The 18,562-nt window shown below is 41.9% G+C and overlaps 1 long non-coding RNA gene across 4 annotated transcripts in view; it reads left to right on the plus strand.

Moving 5' to 3' along the window:
• Positions 1 to 18,562, plus strand: part of LOC108594056 (uncharacterized) — a 533,185-nt gene that overhangs the window by 223,576 nt on the left and 291,047 nt on the right. For all 4 annotated transcript variants that reach the window (XR_013524691.1, XR_013524692.1, XR_013524694.1 and 1 more), the window contains one exon: positions 1,199 to 1,306. This is a non-coding gene — a long non-coding RNA (uncharacterized LOC108594056). The remainder of the gene's footprint in view (positions 1 to 1,198; positions 1,307 to 18,562) is intronic.

Genomic DNA, 18,562 nt, shown 5'->3' on the forward strand with positions numbered 1-18,562 from the left:
AATACATTCCTAATGAGATCTTGATGGTGCTGGTTATTTGAAAAAGGAACATATCTGAGGAGTGTGTGTGTGTGTGTGTGTGTGTGTGTGCGTGTGTATGTTTCTTCTCCGCATATTAAGAACCTCCTTTTTATAAAATCATTTCCAAAAAAAAGAATAAAAAGAAAAAAAATCATTTCCATATTGTATTCCTTCAGCATGTATATGGTGAATATATATATATATGTATATATGGAATATATATATATAAGGAATACATATATTTTTTCTTTTTTGAGATGTATATTATATATGTATTATATATATGGAATATATATATTTTTTCTTTTTTGAGATAGAGTCTTGCTCTGTCATCTAGGCTGGAGTGCAGTGGTGCAATCTCTGCTCACTGCAACCTCTGCCTCCTAGGTAGAAGTGATCCTCCTGCTTCACTTCTCAAGTAGCTGGAATTACTGGCTCATGCCACCATGCCCAGCTAATTTTTGTATTTTTAGTAGAAACAAAGTTTCACCCTGTTGGCCAAGCTGATCTTGAACTCCTCACCTGAAATGATCCACCCACCTTAGCCTCCCAAAGTGCTGGAATTACAGGTGTGAGCCACCACTCCTGGCCCCTTCAGCGTATGTTTTTATTGAATGCCTGTAATATGCCAGATATTTGTGCTAGAAACTAGGAATAGCATGTGAGCAAGACCTCATAAAATTACAGCCCAGGACCACACTGCTCAATAAAGCTGCCGTGAGGAACATGTTTTGTATCTGTCTTATCTGTGATGGTGGCCACTTACCACATGTGGCTATCTTGTACTGAAAATATGGTCAGTGTGAGTGAGAAATGTATTTTTAAGTTTTGCTTTATTTGACTTAAATTTAAATAGAAATAGCCACATGCTATTTATAGTGACTACCATATTCAACAATGCAGAACTGAGTGAGAATCACATAACATCTAAATAGACAATGATAATATCTCTTATGTCTTTGGAAGGAGAAACATAAAAAGCTTTGAGAGCATAGATCAGGGGCATATGACCTTGTCACTGGGGGAGTGAGAAAGCTTCCTTTAAGAGTGACATTGAATGTATTTCAAATTCTGCCTAGAACTTCTCAGTGGGAACCTCAGAAATATCATAGTGAGGAATCAGACATTGTCCTATTATTACATTCCTTTAATTGTCCCTGTTTTCTCCTCTCTCTAGGAACTCTCCTACCTCATTGATTCTTCTTAGCCCCAAATATCCCCATGCAAATAAGCCCATAAAAGGAGCCCTGAGTCCTTCAACTCCAACATTTCATCACTGTACCAGGTAAATAAAAATAAAAACTCATGCCATATATTTATTTACTGGTTATCATTTTATATATGCAATCTGTACCCTGCCTTGTCACCTCCCATAGTGTGGTTATTTTCTCATGTGATTCAAGACTCTTCTTAGTCATACTCTTGATGGCTGCCATAATTTCCTATTCTGTAGCTATGTATCATAAATAGTTCTCATTAATTTCCTACCTTTGGCATTTGTACACTTCCTTTATTATACTTCAAATTCTGGGGTACAGGTGCAGAATGTGCAGGTTTGTTACATAAGTATATACATGCCATGGTGGTTGGTCATGGATACCGTCATCTACATTAGGTATCTCATGCCCCTGTGTGTGATGTTCCCCTCCCTGTGTCCATGTGTTCTCATTGTTCAACACCCACTTATGAGTGAGAACATGCGGTGTTTGGTTTTTCTGTTCTTGTGTCAGTTTGCTGAGAATGATGGTTTCCAGTTTCATCCATGTCCCTGCAAAGGACATGAACTCATCCTTTTTATGGCTGCATAATATTCCATATATGTTCCACATTTTCTTTATCCAGTCTATCACTGATGGGCATTTGGGTTTGTTCCCAGTCTTTGCTACTGTGAACATTGCCGCATGTACACTTTCTTTTTTAGCTATCATACTCAATGCTGTGATGAACATCTTTGTGCAGAAATATGTGTTTGCATTGCTAATATGTGCTCAGAGTCGATTCTTACAGGGATGAAGGACGCTGACTGCATGAAAGGTCATGAGGTTTTGAATTTTAAAGGTGTTTGATACCTATTACCAAATTGCTTTCTAGAGAGCTTGTACCAGTTCACAATCTCTTCAGCAATGTATGAATCCCAGTGCATTCTGCTACACTCTTCTAAAAATCATACCACACGTGTCTGCATGTTTCTATAGGGACTCGATAACCATTATGTGTAGTGGCTGCATGAAGCTTGATTGCAGTGGTGTACTGTAATTGTCCTCTCTCAAAAGAGGTTGCTAATTGATGCTGTTCATGCTGGGCTCTCCCTGATCTTGCCAAATGGAGTGCCTCCATCAAGTCACAGCTGTCTGGAATCCATCTGGCCCTTCAGGGATGTTCTGTCAACTTTCCTCATCTGTGGGCAGCATTTCCGAGGCACACACTTTCCTTAAATGACACTCCAAGAAGCAGGAATGTTTTGGAGCAAAATCTAGGTTCACATTAGCAACATGGGTCTTCGGCCACAAAAGATATCTCAACTAGGGCATTCTTTTGTGTCTGCTGCTTGTTGAGATGAAAGAGCACTGGAATGGGAATCAGAAGATTTGTAATGAGACCTGATTATTTTTTTCCTATATTCTATGTGCATCGTATACCAATAAGAACTTTTTGGTTGCAGTGGAGAGAAACCTAACTCACACTACTTAAACAATAACAATAAAAGGAGGAGATGTATCGTTTTACATACGTGAGGACATGGAAAGGAAGTTAGTTTCAGGTATGACTGGATTCAGGGTTTCTGATAATGTTGCAGCTTTGGTCTTGCTTTCCAATGTCTTCATTCTGCTTATGTCTCTATTGTCTTAATTCTTAGGAGACTGCTCTTTTTGGGGGCTTCATAAAACAAGCTCCCCAAATACTCTAGTACAAGGCTCAACAAACTGTGGTCCACAGGCCAAATCTGGCTTCCCATCTATTTTCCTAAATAAAGTTTTATTGGAACACATCCACAGTCATTCATATATGTCTCATCTATGGCTGCTTTTGTTCTAGAGCAAGAGTTGAGTAGTTAGGACAGAGGCAGACTATAGCCCGCAAAGCCTAAAATAGTATTGCTATCTGATCCTTTACAGAAATGTTTTGCTGAACCCCACTCTGTTATGGAGGTACATAGTGTCAGAATTTCTCCAGGCTCACTTACCATGACTGATCAATTGTCAGTTCCCCTGCCATCCCACATTCTTGGCTTCATGAAGTGTTTGTTGCCTAACCACTCAGATCCAGAATCCTGTTCTTTGGCTTTTCTGTCTGGCTCAGACCATAATCATTCTTAAATAGTTTCCTTATTTCCATTCACCGCAAAAGATGGTAAGCATGGCCCTGTTCCCATTTCTGGCCATATTCTCTGACTCCTGCCGGTCAGGAAGGAGAGTTATACAGATTGTCCACTTGGGCAAGGGGTCCGTAAGTGGATAATCTGTATCCCTACCCCAAACCCTGTGTCAAGGGGCAGTTTCTGGCAAACCTGAGGCAGCTTTAGCTCTGTAAGTAGGATGTCATCTGCAGAAGTCGAAATGCTTTTTATTCATGAGGCTACTGAGTTCCTGAAAAATGGAATGTGGTGTCAGTCATTGGCTCTGATACATGGCTTGTGAGTTTCCTTAGTTCTGTGAGTTTCAAACCCTGTCTATGAATCAGAGAAAAGTAGATTCCTTTTATTATTGTTTCAAGTGAAACTGAACAGAAAAAAATAGGGAAACCATGAGTTTGATATGGAATGTGTACATATGAGTAGCCTGAATCTTAACTGCCTTCTAATCTCATTTCTCTTTTCCCATTAGTTTCCCTGATCTTATCCCTAACCTTAACCCTAATCTAGCCCTACCCTTAATTTTAGCCTTAACCCTAACATTTACCCTAATCGAGTCTAACAAATGTAACCTTAATGTTAACCATGACCCTAACCGTGAATGCTAAACTCTGCCCCAAGCCCTAACTTGAATACATAAAATGGTCCCAGACTTTGAGTTCGGTGATCATGATCTTAAAATAATTTCACTAATCACACTATTAAGCAGAAATTTCTGGGTATTCATCACTGAAGGAGGTTAGGACAGACATTTCAACAAAAAGGAGGGATGACATCTTCCATTTAAAAATAAATGTTTTGATCATTGGAAAAGGTCAGTGTTGCCACCATCACTCTCCGATAAATAATTAGTTTAAGTGAGTGATGAATCTGTTCCCTTTACATCAAGATAACGATACCATTTCCACCTCATTTTCAGACCATTTTTAGAGCCCTCATGCTGGGGAGAAGTGTTCATTAGCATTCCAGGTCATCAGAATGAAATTTTGTCCCCTTGAATACTAACTGATGCTGGGAGTCCTACCTGGCGTAATTCATGATCCTCCAACAGCTGGGGTCAACATTTATCCATGGGAATGAAAACTGTAGAAAATGAAAGAATATATTTTAGAAGACGATGGAAAAAGATGGAAGGTCGGAGAGAAAAGGATGGAAGGGTGGGAAGAAAGAATAGGAAAATATCAGAGTGTTAGCAGGTCCCAGTCATTAATCTCATGCTTCTGTCTGATCAGATCAGTGCTCTACTTTAAATTCTTCAACGATCGCTTAGTATTTGCAGGACAAAGACCAGGTATCTTGTTGGCACACACAGCCCAACGCTATCTCTTATTTCCTTACTCTGGAGTATTGCAGTGCTGTGTGACTGTATGAAGTTGCCCCAAATGTATCATGCTTGGTTAGACCTCTTTGCTTTGCCCATGCTGTTCTCTCTTTCTGTATTGTCATTGCTTTTGTTTTCTCCTTTAAATCTGCTACAGTAAATCTTGCCTGTCCACAAAGATCCTGCTCAGGTACCATCCTCCATCAATCTCCTTCTAATTCCCCACCACACCCCTCCTCTGTGCCCCATGCTAACATCAATCACAGTACTCCTTTCTTCATTCAGCAAATATTTATTGGGCTCTGCTCTGTGCCAGGTGCCATGCTAGATGGTAAGGAAGAACCATTAATATACCATCTTAGTCCCAAGTAGTTGAGAAAACAGATAAATCACCAGAAATCATTCAACTGCACTGTGATCACGGAGACTCAAAGAGCTGTGGGCTTGTGGAGGAAGGCAGTACCCCCCAGCCTGGGGGCTGAGTGTGTGAGGAGGGCCAACAGTGGGACAGAAGAGTGCAAACACAGAAAGAACGAGAAACCCAAAAGGTATAAGAACAGTTTAGGAGGGTTTAGTCTGTGGTGAGAGTTGAGCAGAATCCAGGTCATGAAGAGCTTCACAGCTATGTCAAGGCATTTGGGTTCATCCTTACAACTCTGAGGAAATCACGGAAAGTTTTAAGCATGGGATTCACATGATCAGATATGTATTTTTGGTATATTTTAAAGTTTTTTTCTCTTACGTAATAGTAACAATTATCAGCTAATATTGCTGAAGGATACTATAGAAAAGATACTATGTTAAACTGTATAAATTAACTTAGTTAAGGCTCACTTCTGTCTTGTAAGTTTGATACTACTACAGAAATTTATCATTTCATCATGTAGACATGTAGAGAGATTAACTGACTTGCTAAAAGGCTAAAAATCTTGCTTTTAATCGTGAGGATAATTTTCCATTTCATAATGAAAAACATTAAGATATTCATGGTCACTGCTTGAAAGAACTGGGAGCACATTTGCTTGTATGATGTTAGTTATCCACTTGATGTACTTATAACTCTGAAAAGGCTTCATTTCCGTTTCATCAATGATAACACTGAAGAAGCGATTTGGCCAGATCCTCCCTGGCATGGTTGCAGTCCAGCCAGAAACTAGGATCTTGAGGATTGATGCTGTATTTTGTTAGTCTTGGTGGTGCTGGAACCATGGCACAGAAGCATGTGGCTATGAGATTATGATGAGTTTATAGATGCATCCTCCTCCTCATGCAGAGAAAAAAAAAAAATCCCTTTTTCATCCTTGATGGGAAGACAGAGCCAGGTGATGAATGGGCTTAGAGGGATCCCAGAGATGATGTCCACTGATGTGGTTGGCATTGCTCCTCTAATCAGGAAAAGAATATCTGTTGTGGTTGGAGAAACAGAGTGCCTTAGCTTTGGGCATGTGAAACCCAGTTGCCCATGAGTTGTAGTCAATGTTTTATGGAGATCCTCTTCTTTCTTCTTTTGATCCTGTATTAGTCTGTTTGGACACTGCTGATACAGACATACCTGAGACTGGGTAATTTATAAAGAAAAGAGGATTAGGCTGGGCGTGGTGGCTCACGCCTGTAATTCCAGCACTTTGGGAAGCTGAGGCAGGTGAATCACAAGGTCAGGAGATCGAGACCATCATGGTTAACATGGTGAAACCCATCTCTACTAAAAATACAAAAAATTAGCTGGGCATGGTGGCAGGCACCTGTAGTCCCAGCTATTCAGAAGGCTGAGGCAGGAGAATTGCTTGAACCTGGGAGGCAGACATTGCAGCTAGCCAAGACCATGCCACTGCACTCCAGCCTGGATGACAGAGCAAGACTCCATCTCCAAAAAAAAAAAAAAAAAAGGAAAAGAGGTTTAATGGACTCACAGATCCACGTGGCTGAGGCGGCCTCACGATCATGGTAGAAGATGAAGGAAGAGCAAAGGGGTGTCTTACATGGAGGCAGACCAGACAACATGTGCAGGGGAGCTGCCTTTCATAAAACCCTCGGATCTCATGAGACTCACTGTCATGAGAACAGCATGGGAAAAACCCACCCCATGATTCGATCACCTCCTACTGGGTACCTCCCATGACATGTGGGGATTATTACAGTTCAAGGTGAGATTTGGGTTGGGACACAAAATGAAAACATATCAAATCCTTTTTCATGTCTCCCTTCCTCCCTCCTTCTTATTTCTTTTTTGTATTGTTTACCGCCACAACATTATCAGCAGCAACAAACCATCATGCTGAGGCCTCATTGCTTATCCTGGCCTTATCATTTCATTGTTGTCTTTGTCTCTGTCTTCACTGTCATCCACTGTTACCGCCAACACTGCCACATCAACTTTAGCATCAACATCAACGTCAGATTTTCTTAGCTTGGTCTTATCTTTGCATCCTTGTTTCTGTCATTGTCATCATCGTCCCCATTCTTGTCACTCCCTCTTACTGAGTGCCTGCTTTGTGCCAGGCTCTGTGCTCAGGACTTTACCTGCATTATCTCACATCATCTACACAATTAACTGTCATGTGTGCTCATCCCCGTTTTACAGATGACAGACCAGGGGCTCAGAGATGTGAAGTCATTGGCCCAAGGTCACAAAACAATCACCAACATCAATGTAGTCTCCTCCATAAAATGAAGATTGATCCCACAGGCACCAGAGGTTTCAGTTTATTTTTAGGAATTAAGAAAATTGCAAGATTGAGCTCTTATGGTCTGTTAACTGAGGGCTGCTGTGAATTCAGTGAAAAAGATTTAGGGTTATTATTCTCTAATGGCAGTTGCTCCCTGATTCAGAAGAGCAGCTCTTCTTTTGACTAATTGTTAAATTTATGTTTATGATGATTATTTCTAAAGGGCAATTTAGAGTTGAACTATTTTAGATAATAAATCAGAACCATGGTTCAAACCAGGATTCGCCTGATTCCAAAGCCTACATTTCCACAAGACTGTCTGACTTCCTTTGGTAATTATGCCAAAATAAAGTCCTGCAATTCCCAAGTCCGTGGTTATCCATGTCACCAGTGGCACCTTTTCTGGTTATCTAGAGGATTAAAGTAATTTATGGCAACAGTTACCTTGGGGAACGCTTTCCTGAATTTTGGTGGCAACATCTCCTACCTCCACCCCACATCAGTGCAAATATGTTTCCCTCGATCTTCCTTAGCAGTCACCTAGCCCTTTTTAAGACATAGTGTAATATGGTGGAAAGACAGTGGGAATTCGAATCCAGGCTCTAAAACTTACTGGCTATACAACTTGGGACAATTTACCTCCTTGGTCTCAAGTTTTAATTCTTCATCTACATAATAGAAAGAGCACCAACCACCCCATAAAGATGCTGTGAAATTGAAATGAGATAATCCTGTTTGACATCTATTAGGTGTCAATAAATGATGAAAACAACTCATCAGAATAAACTCACCCTTCCTTCCGTATTCCCTGCAGTACCCTGCTAAATGGCTAATTGAAATCTTTAATGTACAGGAGAGAGAGAGAGATGAAACTGATGAATTTGAAATGGCCCAGTCTATGACTAGCAGAGGGATTTTTACAAATCAGCTCAGCTAGGAATCCTGTCCCTTATTCATTTAACACCTAGAAGCCAGCTACTCACTTGTCCTGCTCTCTGAGGCTCCTCTTACTTCTGCTGCGAATGAAGACCCACTCACACAAGAGCATTTAGTGAGTTAAGCATTAACTTACTAAAGACATTGTAGATGAGACATGAGTGAGTTTTTATCACATTGCCCACAGCAAGCAACTGGAAAAATCCCCATGTCTCTTACTGTTATTTCACTCCTGTCTTTCTCCCTGGACACCCAATGCAATCCCCTGGCTCCTCTCTTTATTATCACGATCCTTCTTCACTTCAGACTTAACAAATTCCACTCACGATGGTGCTTGGTGACGAAAACAACCCAAAGTTCACTGTGATCACCTTTATTCAAGGCACTTTGGTGACTTTTGGGGTCTTCATGTTCTATTACCAACAAGGTCAAAGCGTCTCCTAAACAAATGCAGTCCCCTCTGTTCATGACACGTTATTACAGCAGTTGGGGAGTGAGGACCATCTTGCTCCACCTCATTACATGTAAAGTGAAGGTGTTGGTGAATTCTGGGCAGCTGTATCATCCAAGTCTGTTTATCCTCAGTAAATTGTGGGTTTTGGGTTCTATTGGGCAAGAGAAATCCCACGCCAGTTTCAATATTTGTTTAAAGATAAGTCTTAGAATCAGACATTCCCAGACTTGGATGTAAATTTATCAGAAGTAGAACTCAATATCCATTATTTCTACATGGTGTTCCTGTCTATCCTTGTACCATGTATAAACGAACTCTGGAATTTAGCCTCATTTATGACCTTATGTCTACTTTTTTCTCCCTCATCTATTTTATGCCTTTTTATTAATTAATTTATGAACTAATTCATTACATACAGATTCATAGGGCACCATCTATGTGCTAGGTACTGAAAATATAGAAAAGAAGGGAGACACAATCTCTTCCTTTAGAGGTGTATGTGTGTACATTAATTAGATGATCACACAAATAAAATAAAAACACAACAGTGTAATGTGCAATAAAAGAAAAGCCCTGGAACCAACCCAGATGCCCATCGATGATACACTGGACAAGGAAAATGTGGCACATATACACCATGCAATGCTATGCAACCATAAAAAATGATGAGTTTGTGTCATTTGTAGGGACATGGATGAATCTGGAAACCATAATCCTCAGCAAACTGACACAAGAACAGAAAATCAAACACCACACGTTCTCACTCATAGGTGAGTGTTGAACAATGAGGACACATGGACACAGGGAGGGGAGCATCACACACTGGGGTCTGTCAGGGGGTGCCAAGGGAGGGACAGCAGGGGAGGTGGGGAAATCAGGGAGGGATAACATGGGGAGAAGTGCCAGATGTAGGTGATGGGGGAATGGAGGCAGCAAACTACATTGACATGTATGTACTTATGCAACAATCCTGCGTGATCTGCACATGTACCCCAGAACCTAAAGTACAATAAAGAAAGAAAGAAAAGAAAAGCCTGTACCAGGAAACCTATGTAGTTGGAGATGTCATTTAGGAGTTTCCTAACTTTCTTGACTCTGTTCTTTGTTTTATACTCTGACCTCTCTCTCCAGGCTTTAATGTTCTGTTCTCTTTTTTTTTTTCTTTTCTTTTTTTTCTTTTTGAAGGTCACAGTAGTCTCATTACATGTTCTGAATGTGAGATAGAAAGATACATAAGTAGGACCAGACGTGGTGGTTCATGCCTGTTACCCAGCACTTTGGGAAGCTGAGGCAGATGGGTCACCTGTGGTCAGGAGTTCAAGACCAGGTTGGCCCATCTCTACTAAAAACACAAAAAATTAGCATGTGTCTGTAATCACAGCTATTCAGGAGGCTGAGGCAGGAGAATTGCTTGAACCTGGGAGGCGGATGTTGCAGTGAGCCGAGATTATGCCACTGCACTCCTGCCTGTGCAGCAGAGTGAGACTCTGCCTCAAAACAAACAAACAAACAAAAAGACACATAAGTAGACTGATACAAATAATAAAAGTGGCAAATTGAAGAGGCTAATACTAAAGAAAGTACTCCTCTGGCCTGGAGGTGATCAGGTGAAGTTTCCTGGAGGAAGAGACACCTGGGCTAGGTTTTAAAGAGTAAGTCAGGAGCTAGACAGGCAAAACAGGGGTAGGAGGAAGGGTGGTCCAGGCACATAACACACGAGCAAAAGTTCAGGAAAAAGGAACAGTTGTGTGCGTGTGTGTGTGTGTGTGTGTGTACTACAGGTGGATCACGTAATGGGAGCATCAACTGATGGGTAATGAAGCTGAGCTGGCATCATCACCCTCCAATCAAAGCTGAGTTTGCACACAGATTATATTGATAGAATTCTATAGACGAAGTGCAACAAGTAGCCTGGAACACCCCAGACACTCATCTACTTCTCATTCCAGACACCTCTTTAAACACACACACACACACATTCACACACACACACACATACACTCACACACACGACTGCAAAGGCAGGGATTGTCTACTTTTCTTTCCCATATATTTGCAGTCTCATATTTCCAGACACCTCTTTAAACTCTTATTTGTTGAAACCCATTTTCTAATGGCTCTTTGTCTAAACATCTCTTGCTGCTTAGCCAGGCAATATGCCCCTTCTCTGACAGTAACAAGGATGTGCATCTTGGGAGAGACTTCCCAGAGTGGCCAGAATGACTCCGGGGTAAGATGATGGCGGAAGTGTAAATCACACAAGAAATATTGAACTTTGGGTGCCAGCAAACAATAATATGCCACTTGATTCCACTCCTGCTGGAGGTTTATATATGTCATTGTCACTTTTATACTGTTCTCCACCACTGGTAATTTTCTCTCAATCTAATTTTTATTTCCCAAGGGTCTACCAAGGTTAAAAGTGCTGGAAATCCAATGACTATTCTTTTGCCAAGGGATAGTAAATTAAATTAACCATTGCTGGTGGCCAGCTCTGGTCAGAACTATTTATATGTAAATAGGTAAAAACCCCTCAAGGCAGGGTTGCAATTATTAGTTGTTCATTCCAGATGTTGACCATAATACAGTAGGTCACGAACAAAACTCTGGAAATGGGGGCAGAAATTAGCTTCTGTTCAGCCTGATCTTTTCTCGCACAGGCTAACTTTCTATAGCTCTAGTATCAGGTAGTCCATGGTGAAATGTTCCTCCTAGCTTCCTGAGTGAGAGGGTGAAGACATTTTTAGTCCTGGAGGAACAGTGAAAATAGTAATGGGAGGATTAAAACCTAGTGCACAGGCAGGCATTGGTTGGCATTTTGTCCTGGTTTCCAGGTTCTGTCCAATCAGTGCAGTCATCATTTGCATACTGCTTCCTAGATGGCCAGCATTAATTATATCAACAAAGACTCCTTCCTCACAGCAGCCTTAGGATTTGGTATATTCCTAAGGACTTTTCCAGAGGGAAGATCATTTTGGTGGGAACTTTTATAGAAACAGGGAGTGACACCACATTTTTGGAAAATGTAATAGTTCAGTATTCCAACTTGGTGTGTCTGGTTGGATTTTGAGTGTCAGAGGATTACAGAGGATTGCTTCAGATAAACAAGCTCCAGGGCTTGAATCAGTTCTCCCTGTTCTCTTTCTCTTTTGTTCCCTAATGCCAAAGCTTGTCAAATCTGTCATTGTTCTTTAAGCAGCTACAACTCATGTTATCCTTTACTCTGTACAACCAAATGATTTCTAGGATGCCTTCATAATCTATAGCCTGTTTCTATGCTCTTGGATTTGCTCAGATGACTCTTTAAATCAAGCCCCTCAAAGGAGCTTATTTATGATAATAAAAGAGAGAAGGTAGGAGTTGTCCCAATATCTCAGGCCTCCAGTGTTCCATTCTTGCCCCAGAGTAGAAAACTCTCATGGGTCCTGGTAGATCTGCTCCTGGACCGGATGTCTCTCTAGTAATGTTCCTCTAGCACCGTGGCTTTGCTGAATGGCTTCCAGCATCAGTGATCTATCCTTAAGTCTTATGAACTTGTTGAGAGCGGTAGAACTAGGAAGACTGGCTGAAGCACACTTAGCTCGTCTACCATATTAGAAAACCTTGAACTAGACCACCAGGGATTTTAGAACAACATTGTCTTGGCCCCCATAGGATTGTTTTCTCCTAGACATATATCTTGGCATCCACCAAGGACTGAAACACTGTCTCAGGGAAGGTATATTGTTCTCATTGTTTAAACTGTGTCCATCCCATCTCTCTGTGGTTCCATTTCAAGACCTGCATGAAAAACCTTAAGAATCAAATCCGAGTCCTTGTGCATCATCTAGGCAAAGAAGTACACAGAGGCTGAGATCAAGCCAGCTTGTTTGCCAAGCTGTTTTCTCTGGCTGCATCCTCCAGGGAAAGGGATGTCTTCTTCCTTGTGTGAAGGCACCATTTATTTAGTAATAAATACATTTATTTCTATATATATAATGTATATTTATATATAACAAATATATATTTATTTAATATATATATTTATATATAATAAATGTATTATAATAAAAATTATAATAAATTTATTAATGAATTGCACAGAGACACTGTGAGCTCAGGGAGAATCTGCCCATGGAGTGTGAGGGGAGATAGTGGGCAGAGTGGGGGCAAGGTGGAGAGTAGTTACTTGGTCTCTGACATGCACTTTTTAGCTTAGTGGCGATAGTGCTCTGGGCCAGGCAATGTCTGCTTTGCCTGGGGAACCCACATATTGGACACAGTGTTCCTTTATATCTTGACTGTCAGGGGGCTCAGAGTCAAAAGCCTTCACTGGAATAAATGCATAGGGTCTGGAGAAGTAAATCTCAGCATTACATTTTACCCATTCTTGCCCTAATATTTGCCCAGGCCTGAGTTTTAATTTTGCATTTCAGTTTTACCAAATTGGCATCATTCATACACTTTGCAATATTTTTTTTTTTTTAAGACGGAGTCTCCCTCTGTCCCCCAGGTAGTACTGCAGTGGTGCAATCTTGGCTCACTGCAACTGCCTCCCAGGTTCAAGTGACTCTCCTGCCTCAGCCTCCCGAATAGCTGGGATTGCAGGTGCCTGCCACCACACCTGGCTAATTTTTGTATTTTTAGTAGAGGCAGGGTTTCATTATGTTGGCCAAGCTTGTCTCAAACTCCTGACCTCAAGTGATCCCCCTCCTTGGTCTCCCAAAGTGCTGGGATTACAGGCGTGAGCCACCATGCCTGGCCGATACATTTTTAAAAATTAAGCTGTGGCAAAAGTCAATAACCCAGAGAATGGATGGACCAGGACCTCTCCAGGCCAGAGTATTTCACAGCACATGAGAAACGTGTTTTTTATTCTTCCTCACAATGTCAGTGATGTGTCCTGCCAGGCTGGCCGGACACTTGGAAGGACACGAAGAAGTTCTCATTATGCCTGATGGCTTAGGCATTCCATGGCAAACATCATAAAAGATAGTAAATCTCATAACAAAGGGATAAGGATTTGTTAAACTCATATTAAAACTGAGTTCATTAGGGGGAACTATTTTCTCACAAGAGGTCATGAAATTATTGCAGAAAGAGAATTATAGCTAGGGAGGAAGTCCCATTTTGTCACTGTCTGACTTGAGTCAGGTCCCTTGTCTGACCACCTATTTTTTTTCCACCAGAACAGCAAGAAAAGAACTTAAGAACATTCCCCAATGTAAAATTTCTGCGGAAGTTGCTTTAAGCACGGAGTCAATATCATTTAATTGTATATCTCTCTACAGAATTCATACAACCCAGCCTATAATAAAGTTACAGGCACATAACTTGATTCATATAGGCAGTTTAGGAGTGTTTATCTCTATGCTGGAGAAATTGGTATAAACGAACTGTGGTCATATCCTTTTTTAAATGGTGCAAATGTGTTAGGCTGCAGGGTTCATAAATTAGCTTTTCAGAGAGTTCAATCATAATGGAATATGCTTAATATTCACACATTGTAATTTGAACATTAAAGATCTCGAACAAAGATCACGGTCTTGGAAGGTATTAAATAAAAAAAAAATACTCCCCTGGAATTGCATTTATTAGCTCCTGATTTCTGATTTATGTTTCATTAGCCTGTGGTGATAAGTATGGAACCGTATAAAAGACAAGCATGAATTCCCATTTTGGAACATTAAATCCAGATTTTTGACGATAACCTATTTTTGTGCTGCTATTAGGGGAGCGCCAGCTTGTACCCACATCCAGTTATTAATCTGTGAAATGTTTTCTCTCTGAGCACTTAACCGTCACTGACTAAGTGGGTTATTAAATGGGAGCGAGAAATGAATCAATCAAACATACTCAAATGCTCAGTCCCCAGCATTGTTCTTTGACTTCATTATTTAGGCATTACATTCCGTGCAACACCGGATGCAATTGTCAATACAGAGGGGTTTGATTTGTGGGAGATGAGTTTGCTTCAGCAATTACGGTTTTAGGTTTACAAGCACACCAGAAATCCTTGCAACATGTTAACACCATTAGCATGGCTTCCATAATCACATCTTTCAATGGGATCACAGCTGGCTGTGTTGGGGAGCTGACGTTTTCATTAGAGAAGAGAGCTGGTCTTTGCATTAATACATGAAACCATTTGCATGCCTGGCCAGTGGTTACACACAGTGCTTTGGTGTAGAAGGTTTCTCCTTGGCACCATAAGGCAATTCTTCTCCATTTTCCCAGCTCAGTAAGAAAGAAAAATACTTATAAGTAGGAGATAAACATTCAGCACATACGGACATAAACATGGGTGCAATAGACACCGCAAACTACTGGGGGCAGGAAGAAGGAAGGGGATATGGGTTGAGAAATGATCTATTGAGTACCGTGCTTGCTACCTGGGTATAATATACCCATGTATATTATGTACAGGTAACAAACTTGTACATGTATCTCCTGTAGCTAAAAGTTGAATGTTTAAAAAAATGTAATCACTGTGCATAATGTTAAGAGTCAGACTGCCCGAGTTTGAATCCTGACTTCACTGCTTCTAGCTGTGTGACTTTGGATAAGTTAATTAACATCTCTGTGCTACAGTTAGCTTATTTGAAAATGGGGATGATGATGATGATGATGATAACATTGCCTTCACTTGGATTTCTTCAGAAGCAGACACTGAGACAAGGATTTGGAGGCAAGTAATTTATTTGGAAGGTTTAGAGGACATGGGTAGGGGAGTCGGGATGTGAGATAAGGGGAAGGCAGGCACCAAGGATCTGCTATTAAGCCACCCCCGTGGAGGAAACACAGGCAGGAGTTTCTCTGGGCAGCTCTGGTAGATACTGTATAACACGCAACTCAGAGTTATCCTTTGGGAGGGATGAGTGACCTGGGGCACTGGTCATCTGTTGAAGGATGCCTCCAGAGCAAGGGTGGGACAGCATGTCACATGAAGATAAATTAAGCTTCACCAGCCCAAGAGAGCCCTGGCAAAGAAACGCACATGCTGGAGACCGGAAGTTGAAACTGTGTGCCCTGCAGTGACACGGGTGAGGACATGTGTGGCATCTGCTCCAAGCCCCTGCCTCCTGCGGTCATTTTGAGGGCTCAGTCAGTGAAATTATTGCAAAGCACTCAAACAGAGCCTGGCTTGAACAAGTCAGTGTAAGCACTTACCTCCAGCTACATTGTGGGGTCGGTGTGGAAATGGAATAAAATTGTATGAGAAAAGCCAGGATCAGCACAATGCCTGGCTCAGATAAAGTACTTGGCAAATGTTTGTCAAACAAAATACCTACCCTTTATTGATCTCTGACTATGGGCCACTATTTTATTCGCTTACTTCATTCTCTGCGCCAACCCTTGAAGACCAGTGTTAGTATCTCTGTTTCACGGTTGGTTGAGGTCCAAGGAATTATACCAGTGGTCAGAGTATAGCTTCCAGGTCACAGCACAGAGGCATTGTGGCTGGAATCTGGCCTCTTCTGCTCACAGAGGTAGCTGTGAGACCTCTGTTGAGTTGCCGAATTCCCCTAATCTGCAGTTTCCTTATTCATGCTGTGGGGATAGTCAAAGGACTTTCTCAAAGGGATACTTTGGGGGTCAAATGAAATGACACTTGTGAAGATCTGGGCAGTACCTAACAAATAATAGCAGGAGTGCTTATTGCCATTATGAGCAGTAGTAGTACCAGTAAGTGGCAGAGCCAGGATTTGTTTGAACCCAGGTATGGCTGACCACATTGTACGCCATTGCTTGCGAGGATTACCTGATAGCAATGCTTTTGAAGGTGCAGTGGACATCTTTTAAAAGAGCTCCCACTGGTCCCTATCTCCTGGTATTCATGCCCACATGTGATTTCCTCCCCTTGAGTGTGGGCTGGGCCTAGCGTCTTGCCTCTGATGAACACAGCACAGCAAAAGGGATGGGTTGTCACTTCCAAGATTAGGTTTCAAAGAGACCGTGACTTCCATCCTGCTCGCACTTTTTTTCTTGCAATGCCTCTTCTGATAGCAGCCAGATGCTAGGTCATGAGCTGTTCAATGGAGAGATGCACATGTGAAGGAGCTGAGGGCAGCCTCTGGCCAATAGCAGAAGATCTGAGGCCTTCAGTCCCATAACCCCAAAGAAACGCAATCATGGCGACACTACAAGGGTGATACAGGAAGTGAGTTCTTCCTGGTTGAGCCTGCAGCCTCTGCAGATACCTTGGCTACAGCCTTGTTGGAAACTGTGAAAATACCCAGCAAATCTGTGCCACCTCTGTGGAAACTGTGAGATAATAAACATTGGTGTTTGTAGGTATTAAGTTTTGGGAGAATCTGTAATGCAGCAACAGATTTTTTTGGTTTTTATTTTTTTGAGATGGGGTCTCATGCTGTCACCCAGGCTGGAGTGCAGTAGTGCGATCTCAGCTCATTGCAGTATCCACTTTCCAAGCTCAAATGATCCTCCTACCTTGGCCTCCTGAGTAGCTGGGGCCACAGGTGTGCACCACTGCATCCAGCTAATTTTTCTTTTTTTTTTTTTTTTTGGTTGAGATGGGGTTTCGCCATATTGCCTAGGCTGATCTCAAACTACTAAGCACAAGTGATCTACCCACCTTGGCCTCCCAAAGTGCTGGGATTACACGAATGTTCCTCAATGCCTGGCCAGCAATCGATTATTAACACAAACATTATTAAGGTTTGTTCGGTCACCTCTGTATAAACATCAATTCCAGTACTTAGCTCATTGTTCTAAAAGACAATCTGTTTTTGTTCTAACCGTACCTTGAGAAAGGAAGGTCAAAATACGGTCCATTGACTCAAAAGTGATATTTTAGCAGTTGTCAACCTTTTTTGATCCATGGTACCTTTAAAAAAAAAATCAGGCTTGGTGACTCACACCTGTAATCCCAGCACTTTGGGAGGCCAACGCAGGCTGATCATGAGGTCAGGAGATCAAGATCATCCTGGCCAACATGGTGAAACCCCATCTCTACTAAAAAATCCAAACAATTAGCCGGACATAATGGCACGTGCCTGTAGTCCCAGCTAGTCAGGAGGCTGAGGCAGAGGAATCACTTGAATTCAGGAGGTGGAGGTTGCAGTGAGCCGAGATAGTGCACTGTGTTCCAGCCTGGTGACAGAGCAAGACTCCATCTCAAAAAACCAACAACAAGAAGAAAATAAGCAAATGTTGTCGTGGGGAAGTTTGACTATGAAAACTAGAAAAACAAGATGCTGCTCTATCATCTTGAGAAGAGTGGAGGCCTGAAGCCTGCTTGGCTCATGAAGGTTGAAAGTCACTGCCCAGGTTGTCTTCCTCAAAGGTGTAACATGTGTAACATGACACAGTAAACACAAACTTAGATCTCCCCCATTTCTGGCCAGGCATGGTGGCTCACGCCTGTAATCCCAGCACTTTGGGAGTTTGAGGCATGTGGATCATGATGTCAGGAGTTTGAGACCAGCTTGGCCAATATGGTGACACCCTGTCTCTACTAAACATATAAAAATTAGCCAGGTGTGGTGGTGGGCGCCTGTAATCCCAGCTACTCAGAAGGCTGAGGCAGAAGAATCGCTTGAACCCAGGAGGCAGAGGTTGCAGTGATCTGAGATTGTGCCATTGCACTCCAGCCTGGCGACAAAGCAGGACCCAGTCTTGGAGAAAAAAAAAAGGAAAGGAAAAGATCTCTCCCATTTCCTAGGTTGGTACACACACTGGATGGGCAGGAAGGATGGGTCTCGCATGCAGGGGAATCCTGAGAGCCAGGAGGCCCTGCTTTTAGAGCCCCTGGGGGCTCTCTGTCTCAGTCTTACGTTAGAAATCTTTGAAAGCTCTGGGGAAGAGAGTGA

This window comes from Callithrix jacchus, chromosome 12 (assembly GCF_049354715.1).
Source record: "Callithrix jacchus isolate 240 chromosome 12, calJac240_pri, whole genome shotgun sequence".
Taxonomy (NCBI): Eukaryota; Metazoa; Chordata; class Mammalia; order Primates; family Cebidae; genus Callithrix; species Callithrix jacchus.